General features: G+C 47.2%; 1 pseudogene; it reads right to left on the bottom strand.

Moving 5' to 3' along the window:
- LOC136480152 (F-box/FBD/LRR-repeat protein At5g22700-like) overlaps positions 1 to 13140 on the bottom strand; it is a 44311-nt pseudogene extending 31171 nt beyond the window's left edge.
- Positions 13141 to 13879: the final 739 nt, after the last annotated feature.

Raw genomic sequence — 13879 nt, 5'->3', positions numbered from 1 at the left:
AGGGTGCATAGTACGACTATGGATGAAATTCCTGAGGGAGAGCCCGTAACCGCTGGTAAGTTTCCTATCAACGAAAACCCTGCAGTTGTTCTATTTGATTCTGGATCATCGCGTTCTTTTATGAGTCAAGCATTTGCACAGAAACATGAACAACTATGCATAGAATTGGGTTATGGTTACCGTATAAGTTTAGTAGGGGCTGATGTTTTGACCAACCGGATGGTTCAAGGGGCAACCCTTGAATTAGGTAGCAGGAAGTTTCGAGTGAACTTGATAGTTATGCCTGGACTAGTTTTGGATGTCATTATAGGGATGAATTGGATGAAGGATTGGGGAGTAGTCATAGATACTGGAAGTCGAGTACTTACCCTTAAGGATCCCCTGGGTGAGGGTACTTTCCAAGTACCATTGCCTTGGAGAACAGACCTTATAAGTGTGACATGTTCTACGGCAGTCATTCCTATTCATCAGATTCTGGTAGTGTGTAAATTTCCGGATGTATTCCCGTATGAGCTACCTGGTCTTCCGCCGGATAGGGATATTGAGTTTGGAATTGAGTTAATCCCTGGAACAGCTCTGATTTCAAGGCGACCCTATCAGATGCCTCCAGATGAATTAGTTGAGCTGAAGAAGCAACTAGAAGAGTTATCGAAAAAGGGGTTTATCCGGCTAAGCAAGTCTGAATGGGGATGTCCTGCCTTGTTTGTGAGAAAGAAGAAAGAGGGCACATTGAGAATGTGCGTAGATTATAGGCCACTTAACGCTATAAACATCAAGAAGAAGTATCCCTTACCTCATATTGATGTTTTGTTTGACCAGTTAGCCAAGGCTAAGGTGTTCTCAAAAATAGATTTAAGATTCAGTTATCATCAGATCAAGATTAGGCCATAAGATATACCAAAAACTGCATTTTCCACCAAATATGGGTTGCATGAGTATCTTGTCATGTCCTTCGGCTTGACAAATGCTCCTGCATACTTTATGTTTTTGATGAATATAGTTTTCATGCTAGAATTGGATAAGTTCGTGGTCGTGTTCATTGATGACATTCTAGTGTACTCCGAGAATGAGAAGGATCATGAAGAGCATCTGAGAATTATCTTGACCAGACTTAGAGATCATCAACTGTATGCTAAGTTTAGCAAATGCGAATTCTGGTTGAAGAAAGTTCCTTTCCTTGGTCACATTCTGTCAGAAAATGGAGTTTCAGTCGATCCAAGTAAAGTGAAGAGGTTATGGATTGGAAAGCACCGACCACAGTTTCTGAGATTAGAAGTTTCTTAGGACTAGCCGGTTATTACCGTCGCTTTATACCAGACTTCTCAAAGATTGTCAAACCAATGACAAGTCTGCTACAGAAGGATCACAAGTTTGTGTGGACAGAGGAGTGTGAAGCAGCTTTCCACACTTTGCGGAAACTGTTGACCACTACTCCTGTTCTAGCACAACCAGATATCGAGAAACTATTTGATGTGTTTTGTGACACATCAAAAACTGGATTGGGCTGTGTTCTTATGCGAAAGGAGAGTCATTGCTTATGCCTCATGTCAATTGAGAAAGCACGAGGTCAACTATCCAACACATGATCTTGAACTTGCTGCAGTTGTGCATGCCCTAAAAATTTGGAGACATTATCTACTTGGTAATGTGTGCAACATTTTCATGGATCACAAGAGTCTCAAGTACATCATCACCCAACCCGAGCTAAACATGAGACAGCGTAGATGGTTGGAATTGATCAAAGATTACAACTTGAATGTGCAATATCATCCTAGAAAAGCCAATGTAGTGACAGATGCTTTGAGCAGAAAGTCGCATTACTTGAATGTGCAGCCATTACTTGAAGATGGGTTTGATCTGATGCATCCTGCTATGCTACATAGTATTCAGATTAGTTGCTCTTTAGAGAGTAAGATAATAGAAGGCCAGAAAACCGACAAGGGAATATTCCACATCAAAGAGAAAATCAAAGAAAAGCCGTCTCAGCATTTTAAAGTGGATGAACAGGGCGTGTTGTGGTTTGACGATCGTCTTGTGGTTCCCAAGGATCGAGAGCTTAGGAATAAACTCATAGATGAAGCTCACCTTTCTAAGCTATCTATCCATTCGGGAAGTAGTAAGATGTATCAAGAACTAAGACCTCGTTATTGGTGGACCAAAATGAAGAAAGAAATTACAGCATATGTTGCTAGATGTGACACATGTTGTAGAGTGAAAGCCATTCATATGAAACCTGCCGATATGTTGCAACCCTTGTCAGTCCCTAGTTGGAAGTGGGATGATATAAGTATGGATTTTATCTCGGGTTTGCCCACTACTCAAAAGGGACATGATTCGATTTGGGTGATTGTGGATCGTCTTACTAAGACCGCTCATTTCCTACCTGTCAAGACAACTTATCGACCACCTCAATATGCCAAGAAGTATATTGCAGAAATTGTGAGGTTGCATGGTATACCAAGGACTATAGTATCTGATAGAGGGTCACAGTTCACGGCTCACTTTTGGGAACATTTTACACAAAGGCTTAGGAACTAGTTTGATTCGTAGTACCGCTTATCATCCTCAGACAGATGGTCAGACTGAACGAGTGAATGCTGTTTTGGAGGATATGTTAAGATCCTGTGTATTGTCTTCTAAGGGATCATGGGAGTCATGGTTACCATTAGCTAAGTTTTCTTATAATAATAGTTATCAAGAAAGCATCAAGATGGCTCCATTCGAAGCTTTGTATGGCAGAAAATGTAGAACACCATTGAATTGGGTCGAGCCTGGAGATAGAAAGTATTATGGCATTGACTTTGTAGAAGAAGCCGAGAAGAAAGTTCATATTATTCAGTAAAATATGAAGGCGGCTCAATCGCGTCAGAAAAGTTATGCAGACAGAAGAAGGAGACCCCTTGTGTTTGAAGTTGGTGACTATGTTTATCTGAAGGTCACGCCAATGAAGAAGGAAAGGTTTGGAGTCCGAAGAAAGCTTGCCGCGAGATTCGTAGGACCATACAAGATCTTGGAAAAAAGAAGGTCCAGTAGCTTATAAGTTAGAGTTACCTGAGACAATGAGTACCGTCTTCCCAGTTTTCCATGTATCACATCTCAAGAAGTGTTTGCGTGTTCCGGAGGAAAGAATAGAACCTCGAGGCATCCAACTCAAATTAGATTTGGTGTACCATGAACAACCGGTCTGTGTGTTAGACACTAAAGAACGTGCTACTCGGAATAGTGTGGTGAAAACATACAAGATGCAGTGGGATCATCATGATGAGGGAGATGCAACTTGGGAAACGGGAGAATATCTACAAAAAGCTTATGAAGATTTTTATAACAAATGGTTCGTAACCTAAATCTCGGGATGAGATTTTTATAAGGGGGGAGGGCTGTAACACCCTGGTGTTATGCCAGCATTTAGGCACTGCAAATCATGCATATCATGCATCATCAAGCATCCTAATCATACATGCCTAATCATGTAAATAATAACTGAAACCCTGCTTTGAAACATACGAAACATGCTCGTGAAACGTAAATATTGCATACACTTGTTTAGAGTTGTTTTTGCCCTAATTATGCTTGCTAGGTTAGTAGAACTTGTTTGGCAATGATTGTAAATCATCTAGAATTATTTAGCACAATTTTTGGAGCAAAGTTTGTATTCAAATTAGTGCCAAATTTTGCTTTAAAAATAATTCTCCAAAATTAGGGTTTTGAGTTAAAATTGACTTTAATTTTATAATTCAAAATCTAGATAGAATTGGACTTTGGTCATAAAAGAAAAGATGTAGAGGATTAAATTCTAAGCAACTTTCAGTTTTGGGACATTTTCAAAAGATGTCATTTTCTTGCTCAAAATGATAATTGAAAACTAGTAATTGAAAATTTCTAGAAAATATAATTTGAAAAAAAGGGTTTTCTCATTTCATGGGCTGTCGCCTCGCTTCTCGGCCCACGGCCGAAGCCGGCCCGGCCTGCATCAGCGCCTGCCTCCTGTGTTGCGCTCGCCTCGGCCCAGCCCAGCGCCGCGTCCGGCCTGCTCCGCACTGCACCACGCCCGTTCCCGCTCGCCGTTCCGACTAGCGCCAGAGCACGACCGCCGCGTGGTGGCCATGCGCCAGTGACGCCCGCCGCTCGTCACAGCCGGTCTACCTCGCCCTCCACGCGCGCGCCTACACCAGCCGAGCAGCGCTGCGCTCTCCACTCCCTCACTCACTCACTCAGCAGCAGCGACAGCAACGCGCGTGCCCGCCATCGCCACCGCATGCTACGCCTTGCCGACCAGCTCGCCCGGCCACCACGACTCACCGTTGAACCCTCCACCTCGCCCGCAGCACCGCCACCTCGCGCACCACGCTGCCGACCAGCTCGCCACGCGATTCGACCGGAGGTGAGGCCCAATCGCGCGTTTTTCCTCTGCGCTGTCGCTCATCGGAGCTCGACCGCAGCTCACGCCGCCGTGGCTAGCCCTGCTCCGCCTCCCTCTCTTCCTCTTTTCGCGTGCACCATGCTCGCCTCGCAATGGCGGAGCTCGGTTGCGAGTCAACGACGCCGCTCTGGCCACCCTTGCGCCAGAACGAGCCCGTGCCGCCGCTCTGCAGCACCACCGCGTGCCATGACCGCCGGCCCCCTTGCTCCGGTGGTCCTTTGGCCTTGCAAGTTGTACCAACAGGTGCGCGTCGCTGTGTGGAGTCCGACGGTGCCAACCACGCCGCCGGAAACCTCATTGCCGGTGAGATCCGGCCGGTCAAGGCCATCCCCTGCCTTCGGGTGACTGGCCAGTGGGGCCGGTTGAACCGCTAGGTCCCGCCTGTCTGTCTATCTGGAGCGGGATTTGGGTGAAGAACTGGGTGGATCTAGCAGATTTGAGCATGAAGTTTAAAAGGATTTCAGAAATGATTTTTCATATTTCTATTTAAATGAATTGGAAAATGTTTGTATATTCAAATTTGCTCCAAATCTATTGAAAAAATTTTGCTAGGTTCCTTGTCACCAGATCTACATGATAAAAATATTGCATGACATTTTTGAGATACTTTTCTGTAGAGCTTTATTTAATCCTTGATATTGCTGATAACTTGAAAAATGTGTAGAAAAACCTATAGGCTTCAGAAAAATATGATTCCAAGTTTGTTAATCTTCTTATGTAATGTACTTCCTAGGAAAAATATGTGTAATGCATGTGCTATAGAAAAATTATGAGGTGTAGTTCAAGTGCCTTTAATGGCTGATTTTTGTTATTTTTGCTAGAGAGCAAAATTTGTATAAAACATGCATGTGATTATTTTTGTACAGTGATTATTTGCTGGGTAGAACATAAGAAAAATATTTCCTCTATTGTTTGACACTTTTCACAGTACAAAGTATTTTCATGTTCATAATCATGTCATAGCTTGTTATTTTTGTGTAGGCTAATCCACTCATTCAAATACCATGAAAATCTGATGGTAGACTACTTAGGGTAGTACTGTGCTATGGTAATTTTCTAAGATTTTTATAAGCAATAAAAATAGATGTTACTATTCAAACCTATTATTAATTAGGGTTTAATCAAGTGTTGCTTTATGTGTGATTAAGAAATTTGTGAAGCTTTGGTGTATCTTTGAAGCATTTAATGAGATGTGTTGACTTAGCATATTAGTAGTAGAAGAGAATGCAGTAGATGACATGTGCTTGTAGTATATGTTCTTGGATGATGTTGACTACCTTGCATTCAAGCATATCCATTGTATTCATCTCATCCAATGCACCGATGGCATAAGCACTTACGCACATTGCATCATACAGGATCGCAAACCGAGAACCCAGTTGTCATACCCGAGGAGCCCGAGGAGCAGCTCGAGGTGCAGCCATAGGAAGTGCCCGAAGCCGACGAGGAGGACGTTGAGGAACTTCCAGAGTGCCCCGATCACCGCCCGAGCTCCTTCGAGAGAGGCAAGCCCCGGAGCATTTTCTCCCGGTTTGCAATTATTAATTCAATGCTTTACTTTAATTGATGCATTACGTTCAGGAGTTGTTTGCAACCGTTGCTGCATTATACCTTGTCTACCTTTGTTATACTATATCCTTGTTACCCTGGTATCTGTAGTCGAGTCAATGCTTAACTGGCTTAGACCGGTAGAAGTCGGGTGATTTCCTGTCACCTGCGAGCTATAGGTGGTTACCTAGATCTACTTGGATGACTATGAAGTCATGGTATAACTAAGTGTTAAATGAAGTTGAGACCAGACGGAGACTTACAGAGTTTTGAACTGTAGTGCTTTCCGTCTGTGTCGATTAAGGACCGACCGTTGTTGGGCCTCGAGTCATGTTGAACGCATGCCTTACATTTAGCTGGCCGGATAAAGTACCTTCCGACCGCGAAGCTAGGAGATTATTCGGGCCGAGTAGAATGCCCACAGCGCACTATGCTGGAGCAGGTGTGGTAGGACACGGGGGCGAGATGATAAGACCAAAGTGCAGTCGGTCGGCCCCCGGGTACATGTGGTTCCTAGCAAACTCGAGATTCCTGGATAGTTGACTCGGTGATCAATATCTCACTTTAGCGGGTGAGTGAGGTTTGTGTAAGGAATAAATCACCAGCTGGTTAGGAATCGATTCGAATCGCCATCGCTCCTGGATAGTGAGCACTTGACTTGAGTGACTTCATCATAGTAAGGTTGATGGAACATTGGGACAGTTATAATGAATATGACATTATGGAAGTTGATTAATGATCATTGGTTATCATTACCTGCTTAATCACATGTTCGCTCTAGTATAGGTGCAAATCTAGTCGACAGGTTATAAGTAATTAACTTGGCAATAATGTTTTTAGAAAGGTTCTGGAAATGCTAAAAACACTTCTTTTTGCAAATGAGTTAGCTACCCTACTATAAAGCCCTTCATAATCCTTGGTGTCACTTATTTTTGGTTATGTCGGGTAAGTCTAGCTGAGTACCTTCTCGTACTCGGGGTTTTATTCCCACTTGTTGTAGATGGGCAAATGTATTACGGCTACTGTATCAACTGTCTTTATCCTACGATGGGTGATGCTTAGGACCATGGGCATGGTCATTCCTTATGTCTCGTCTGATGCTTTTGTTGGAGATGATCATTAGCTGGCACTGTATTTGAACTCCGTGTGAGTGTGTGTGGTTTTGAACAAATGGCTTCCGCTACTTTTATTCGAACTCGTTTTGTAATAACTATGCTTAAACTCTGATGTATCTAAGATGCGAACTTTTATGTAATATGTGATGGTGACCGCTAAACTTATTATGATCTTGGCTGGGATGTGAGTTGGTTTGAAATCCTTCGTGATTTCACGAACTACCGGGTTATACGGGCTTAAGTTTGCTAAATCGTCTGCTCTAGTGGATGATTTTCTTACTTAATTTCATATAATTGGTCGGTTCTGTTACAGTGCCGCTACTCGATAGTCCGAGTTATCCCCTATAAATGTACAATGCTAATGACAAAGTCTGATCTCCAACATCATAGTCGAGCATTCCAAAAGTAGTACTAACCTCGATTTATTTCATTACTTTGGCGACGGTGGATTTCAGTCTCTTCATCTCCTTGGTGGTGTCTTCCTCCTTGACAACCACCATCTCATTGCCACGCTTGTAGAGGATTCGGATGGATTGGAGTCAAGGTTCAGCGCGCTCGATCTCTTCCACCTCATCCTCTTCCGCCATAGCTTGAGGCACCATTGGGGGCTCTTTGGTTGGACAGCGGGTCCAACCATCCCCGGTGATGCCTCAGGGGGCACCGTTTGCTCCTCGGTCACCACCAGCTTCGTTGCCCTAGACTCTGGTGCATCGCCGATAGCTCTAGCTTCTGCTCCCAAAGACCCGATGGTTCCCACCGCTGCCTTAGGTATTGTCGCTGACTCGTTTACTGCTGGCGTCAATTGTTTGCCGCTGCCAAGTCCACCAGTGGCGGCGGTTGACTCCTCTACCGGCATTGCTTCCACCCTAGGTTTAGCCCCCGGCTGTTCGACAGTCTGGACTGGAAGGGTTAGATCCTCCGTACGCTTTGCACTACATCAGATCAGCTCGTCAGTCACTAGAAAATTTAAGAAACTATAGCAAAGTAACTCCAAGACAAGGGTACTTATAGTTTGGTCTGCCGGTTCAAGTTCTTGAACCGGTGGTGCCTGCCTGAGCCACTAGGCGTAGCCGTGGGGTTGACTCCCGTGCTTTGGGGGGGAGGTCCTGCTTCCTCCATAGTCAACCTCTATTTTGCCTACCACTCTAGGACCCTCTCCGCCTACCGTGTTGGGTTAACCTCTACCTGTTGCTCGAGGACTCCCGTCGCTCGCCCCGTAGGGACTCCTGTCGTCTGTTGTGCAGGGACTTCCCTCATTTGCTGCTCAGGGACTTCTTCGCCTCCCCTTGATTGATCCTCCACGCGCATGCTGCGCAGAGGCTCCTTCATGCTTGATGGAGGAGCCATTGGAACTTCGTCGTCATCAGACCAATCAAACACCATGGTCCTTCGCGTTCGAGTGGTCTAATCATCGCCAAGCGAGATGCCACCTGGTTTGAAGGGAGCAGCAGCCATCGTCTTCCTCTTCTTCTGGGCTAGCTCATCTGCTGCTACCCTCTTCCCCTAAGCTTTCTCCGACAACGGGGGAGGACTCTCTGTCCGACCAGCATCCATACCTCTAGACTCTGAAGAAATGCTGATAGATATTTCTTCAGGTTGAGCCAATGGTCATGCATCCACCGCTGGCAGCCAATCGCCTTTTGGCACACCAGAAAAGTACACCGCCCTATCCTACGAGTGGATCTTCGCATAAGTGAATCAGTCCACTGGTCGACAATGACAAAGGATAAAAAGTATTAGGAATGCACAACTGAGATGTTTACCTAAGGAGGCAGATTTTTGTAGTTGAAGGGCTTTGTATACCCTGACATGTTGAATGAGGCAAACGGAGTGAATAGCTCTATAGTCTGCTCTTCAACAATGTTCGTCGATAGCATCTCTGGCCTCTCTCGGGTACCGTCGATCTCCCCCTTGAACTTGAAGGCTAGGTCACCCTCTCCTTATAGGGCTGCATGTGGCATACTATAAAGCTCACCACTGCCAATCCGCTGATGGTCCTCATGCCTTTTATTATGGCAAGAAGCTCCCTCACTTGCTCCATGTCAGCGTTGTTCGGCGTCTCCGACCAGCTCCTCTGGCTCTCTGGGATGTGGTCGGCGTCGCAGTGGATGGCTGGGTGGCTCTATTTCATGTAGAACCACCTAGCGTTCCACCCCTTCAATGATGTGTTCAGCGACACAGTAAGGTACTCACCCGCCATCCCATCGCACAGCTAAAGGTACACCCCGCCGACCACCTTGGAACCACCGTCGCCTCTCTTCTTTAGCCAGAACAGGTGATGGAAGAGGTTGAAGTGGGGGAGGATTCTGAGATATGCCTCACAGAAATGGATGAAGATTGAGATGTGTAGAATGGTATTGGGATGGAGGTTGCATAGACTAACCACCCAGAGCTCCAACAGATCCCTCAAGAACGGATGAACAGGAAATCCTAACCTGCGCTAGAAATAATCCTCGAATACCACCACTTCATCGGTATGAGGCATTGGGAAGGACTCACCGAGGGCCGGCCGCCATCCAGCGGTAGCACGGTCAGGAAGAACGCTAGCCTCCACCAATCTGTTAAGCTCCGCCTCTCCCGTTCACGACGGCACCCACTCTTTGTCACGCCGGGCGCCGGCGCTCGCCTTCTTGGGGCTTGTTTTCTTTGATTTGGCAGCTCCCTTCCTCGGTGCCATCTCTCAGATGTGATTGGGGTTTGGCGGCGGAAGCAAATGTGGATGCGAATCTAGAAATGCGAGGATTGAGGATGTAAACGGAATGGCAAAGTGGCAAAGGTGGGAGCGAAGGATGCGGTGGCACAGTTATAAAGCACTTTCCCCACCCTTTTGCATTCAAGGGTTTTTGGGGAACCGTTCTCATGATTTATGCCGCTCTAAAGTCTCCGACATGGCTTAATGGGCCATAACCTGGGCTTTCACGCAACCACAGCTCACGTCGCTTATTTATCGCTACCATTGGTTATCACTCGCCAAATAATCGCTGACTTCTCCGCCATTTATTGAGGCTCGGTAATAGTTACTGTACAGCCGTTACTCTGGTTTTCTCTCCACGGTTGGGTCTTTTAGATATCTCTGTAAATGGCTCAGGGACTGGCTGCCTACTCAGCTAGTCTTTTATTATTTCCATGTTTCTGACCCTGGCACCACGTGACTACGTCACCTACTGTTAGGCTCAAGGACTAAGTGGGCACACTTCACCTTGCGGTGAATGTGCTCTCTATCATTTTAGGGTTTTGCTCGAGGACTAGCTGTCTGATCGGCTGGTCTTTTACTATTCTTCTACTTTGGACCCTGGCACCACATGACTATGTCATTTACTGTCAGGCTCAGGGACTAAGTGGGCACACTTCACCTCACGGTGAATGTGCTTGCTTTATTTTTCGGAAGACTCCACGCCTCTTGAAGTTGAAGAAGACTATCTCCTTTTCTCGTGGTCAGACTCTAAATGGGCACACTTGTTTCACTGCGAAGAAATTTTTGATTCTGAACTTGAGCTCCTTACACCCTTATGGCAAGCTATGTTTGGGTTATGCTACTCAACTATGGTTCGAGCTGCTTGGTGACAGTACACGCTGCTCAGCAACTGCTCACAACTGCTTGGCAACTCATCATGGTGATCGAACCATGAGTTCGACTCCTCGACTTCATTCGCACCTGCCCGGACAAGCTCAAGACGGCGTTGCACTATGGGTACAAGGCGCTCGGGGACTAGCTATGGGGGTATGACCCCGAATACCCACAGTAGACCACATGGGCTGTGCCCTTAGGGGCGGCCCAGCCTACAAGACAAAGCCTTGTAGGGCACAACTCTGGTCGGCACCTTTCGCAAGATATCTAGAGGATATCCTGAAGATACTACAAGATCTATAAGGATATGTATGATCCCAAGATTCCTATAATTAGTTATTACTTTTCGGTTATCTCTCAGATCTAACCGACTTGTAACCCTGCTCCTCGGACTATATAAGGCGGGCAGGGACCCCCTCCAAACTCACGCAATATCATACGATAGCTAATACAAACCAACAGACCACAGGAGTAGGGTATTACGTCATACTGATGGCCTGAACCTGTCTAACTCGTGTGTCTCTGTTGCCTTCTTGTTCTTGATCTCACGCTCCTCTACCGATCAATCCACCTTCGTGGGATACCCCTCGGAGGACTGTCGACAATATTCTATCGACACTTACTCATCATAAGAACGTCGGTGGGAGTAAGATGATGGAGCTATACCTTAAAAGTCTCGAGAACCAAGCGGAGGAAATATACCGGAGGTATGCGAAGGCCACAAGCAAAAAAATCCTTGAAGACAATAGCTTCATGAACCTCTGGCTGAGGCACAGTCTCACCGCACAGAGGATGACCCTTCCCTACTAGGAAGCAACCCTGATCCTCTAGAGCCTTTATCGCCTCTTCCGTCATGAGCGAAGGCCCAAAATCCCAAGATTTGGCCATTTGAACCTTCGCATTCTTAACCAGGGAAACAGGAATCAGGTCTCCGATAGAAGCTTTAATATTCTCTAAATCATCTTGAGCCTCCGCAGACGCAGACATACACTCTTCGTACCTCTTTGACTAACCCTCTAACCTCACACCAAGCAAGCGGGAATAAGGACCGCTAAAGCTAGGCCAGCAAAGATTAGAGCTAGTAGGCGAAGCCACTTCCGAAGTCAGCACAGAACTAAAAGGAGCAGCAGTGCAAGGAAAATTCTAAGGCACCAAGACAGGACAGTAGAGCAGCACAGGCGGAGCTTGGAAAGCTATAGGAGAGAAAGTGGTGTCTCGGGCGGCACGGGAGGGCCTTCCCACCAACTTTCCCTTTATATAGGCCACGAGGGGATGCTTCGAATTCCAAACACCAACGATCATGACTGTTTGTGAGCGCATCAGGCACCAGGCCACCACAATGAGTCAAACGGTGACACGTCGCCCTTCCAACGGTCCGATACGGGCAACCCAGGGGGGAAAGGGGCAAGCCTCCACCACTCGGTATTAGTGTCACGCTTGAGACTCATGGCCCGCTCGCATCCGACCGCACCCTCAAGGGGGGAAATGTTGGAACACCAATACACAAGTAGCGGAGGCTAGTGCAAACATAAGCTAATACCATTGGAATATTTGTGTAAGTGTTTTGCAGGGATGCTAGGCGAAACCTTTGTGTGGGGCCCTGCGATGGAGTGAAGACCCCAGCGATTCAAGTGGAGGCTGCACACATTTCGGGAAGAAAACTAGGAGGCCTCCGCCAGCAGCAAGAAGGCCTCCGCCACTGGCCGTCGGTAGGACAGAGGCCCGAGCATGACCCTGAAGATGTCTAGAGGAGTCCACAGGTGGATACTCAGGAGCAAAGGCGGATACTCCAGTGGCTCGAGCGAAGGCTATGTTGTCTTCTCCCAAGAAAAAAGGGCCCTCACAGCACCATGGCCCAAGATCAGAGACGAGCCTCCCATGGGCCTGAGGCTAAAGCCCAAGAGGCAAAGGCAATGCAGGTGGACAAGACCAGGGATGCCCCTAAAGATTTGTACTAGTGTTAGGATATTCTAGGAATGTACCTTAGCTATCAAGGGGCAAATTTGTACCATGAAGTAGTGCGAACAGTGCCCTATAAAAGGGGAGCTGGATGCTATGTAAAGGGTGGTGGGTGAATACATTAATGAAACCCTAATTGAGCTTGGGCCCACCTTCCACTTCATATACCTTCGCCCAGAGCACCCTACTGGGCGAAGGCCTTTCGTATCCTACCTGCTGGAAACCCCTAGTTTTCCAACAGTGTGGAGAGAAGAATCACGTTTGCGGATTAGCAGCAGATAGATGACGAACTATCGGAACTTCTCCATGGACGGCGGTTCATTCCCATGGCCAAACCAGATGCGCAGACCTGTGGCGGACTTCTAGAGATGGCACCAGCACCGGGCGAGCACGCATGTCCGCATGGCGTCTTTCGCAGGCAAGAATGAGAGGACATGATGGAGGATGTCATCTGGGAGCGCGCTGATGCAATCGCCACCAGGATCCAGCGACGCCGCACCATCCACCATTCCCCTTTTCCGCGGAGGCATTCCTATGAACAAATGGGGGGTCGCTGTCGGTCAAGAAAATGGTGAGAACGAGCGGAACGCTTATAGCGGTTAATAATTGGGGAACGAAGGAAGAAGCAGGAGCAGACCTGCCGGAGGTCATCGGTGTGGTCACGCCAGCACTCGCAGGCAGTGGCGGATCTAGAAACAGGCTCTGCCCTGGGCTAACTTCTCACCAGCTAGCTGCTGCTTGCTAGGCTGCCGCACAGTTGCAGAGTGGAGCCTAGAGTGGTCGAGTGGGGGAATGGGGTCACCAGTGGTGGCAGGCGGGGCGGCGGCCGATAGGTGTAGCGGCACGACCGGTAGGCGGGACCGTGGCGGCCGGTGGGGAGAAGCGGGGGCAGAGGCGTGGAGGCTAGAGTCACGAGTTGGAGTCGGGGAGGTGGGGGCAGGGAGCACAGAGGCAGAGAGCCGAGTTGGGCTGCGGGCTTCCTCCGGCCAGGGCTAGGGTTCAATGTTTCTGGGCTGTATTACCGTCAGGGTGGGCTAATGGGTTGCCACGCCTTTTCACATATTACCTCTCTTAATTTTTGCAAAAGTCTGTTTTTACTCCCTAAACTCCAAAACCGGATAAATCACCTTCCTAAACTTTTAAAACCATGGTGGTGCTAGAAATCTTTGGAAGACATGTTAGTTTGGAATTTGGAGACGCGGGTAATGTGGTTTCTAAAGAGGAAAGCGGTTGCAAGCAGTTAGAAGTCATGGTGCTAGAAATCTTTGG

This window comes from Miscanthus floridulus, chromosome 9, assembly GCF_019320115.1.
Source record: "Miscanthus floridulus cultivar M001 chromosome 9, ASM1932011v1, whole genome shotgun sequence".
In the NCBI taxonomy this organism is placed as follows: Eukaryota; Viridiplantae; Streptophyta; class Magnoliopsida; order Poales; family Poaceae; genus Miscanthus; species Miscanthus floridulus.
The sequence above is the reverse complement of the archived record's forward strand: the minus strand, read 5'-3'. Positions and strand labels throughout refer to the sequence as shown.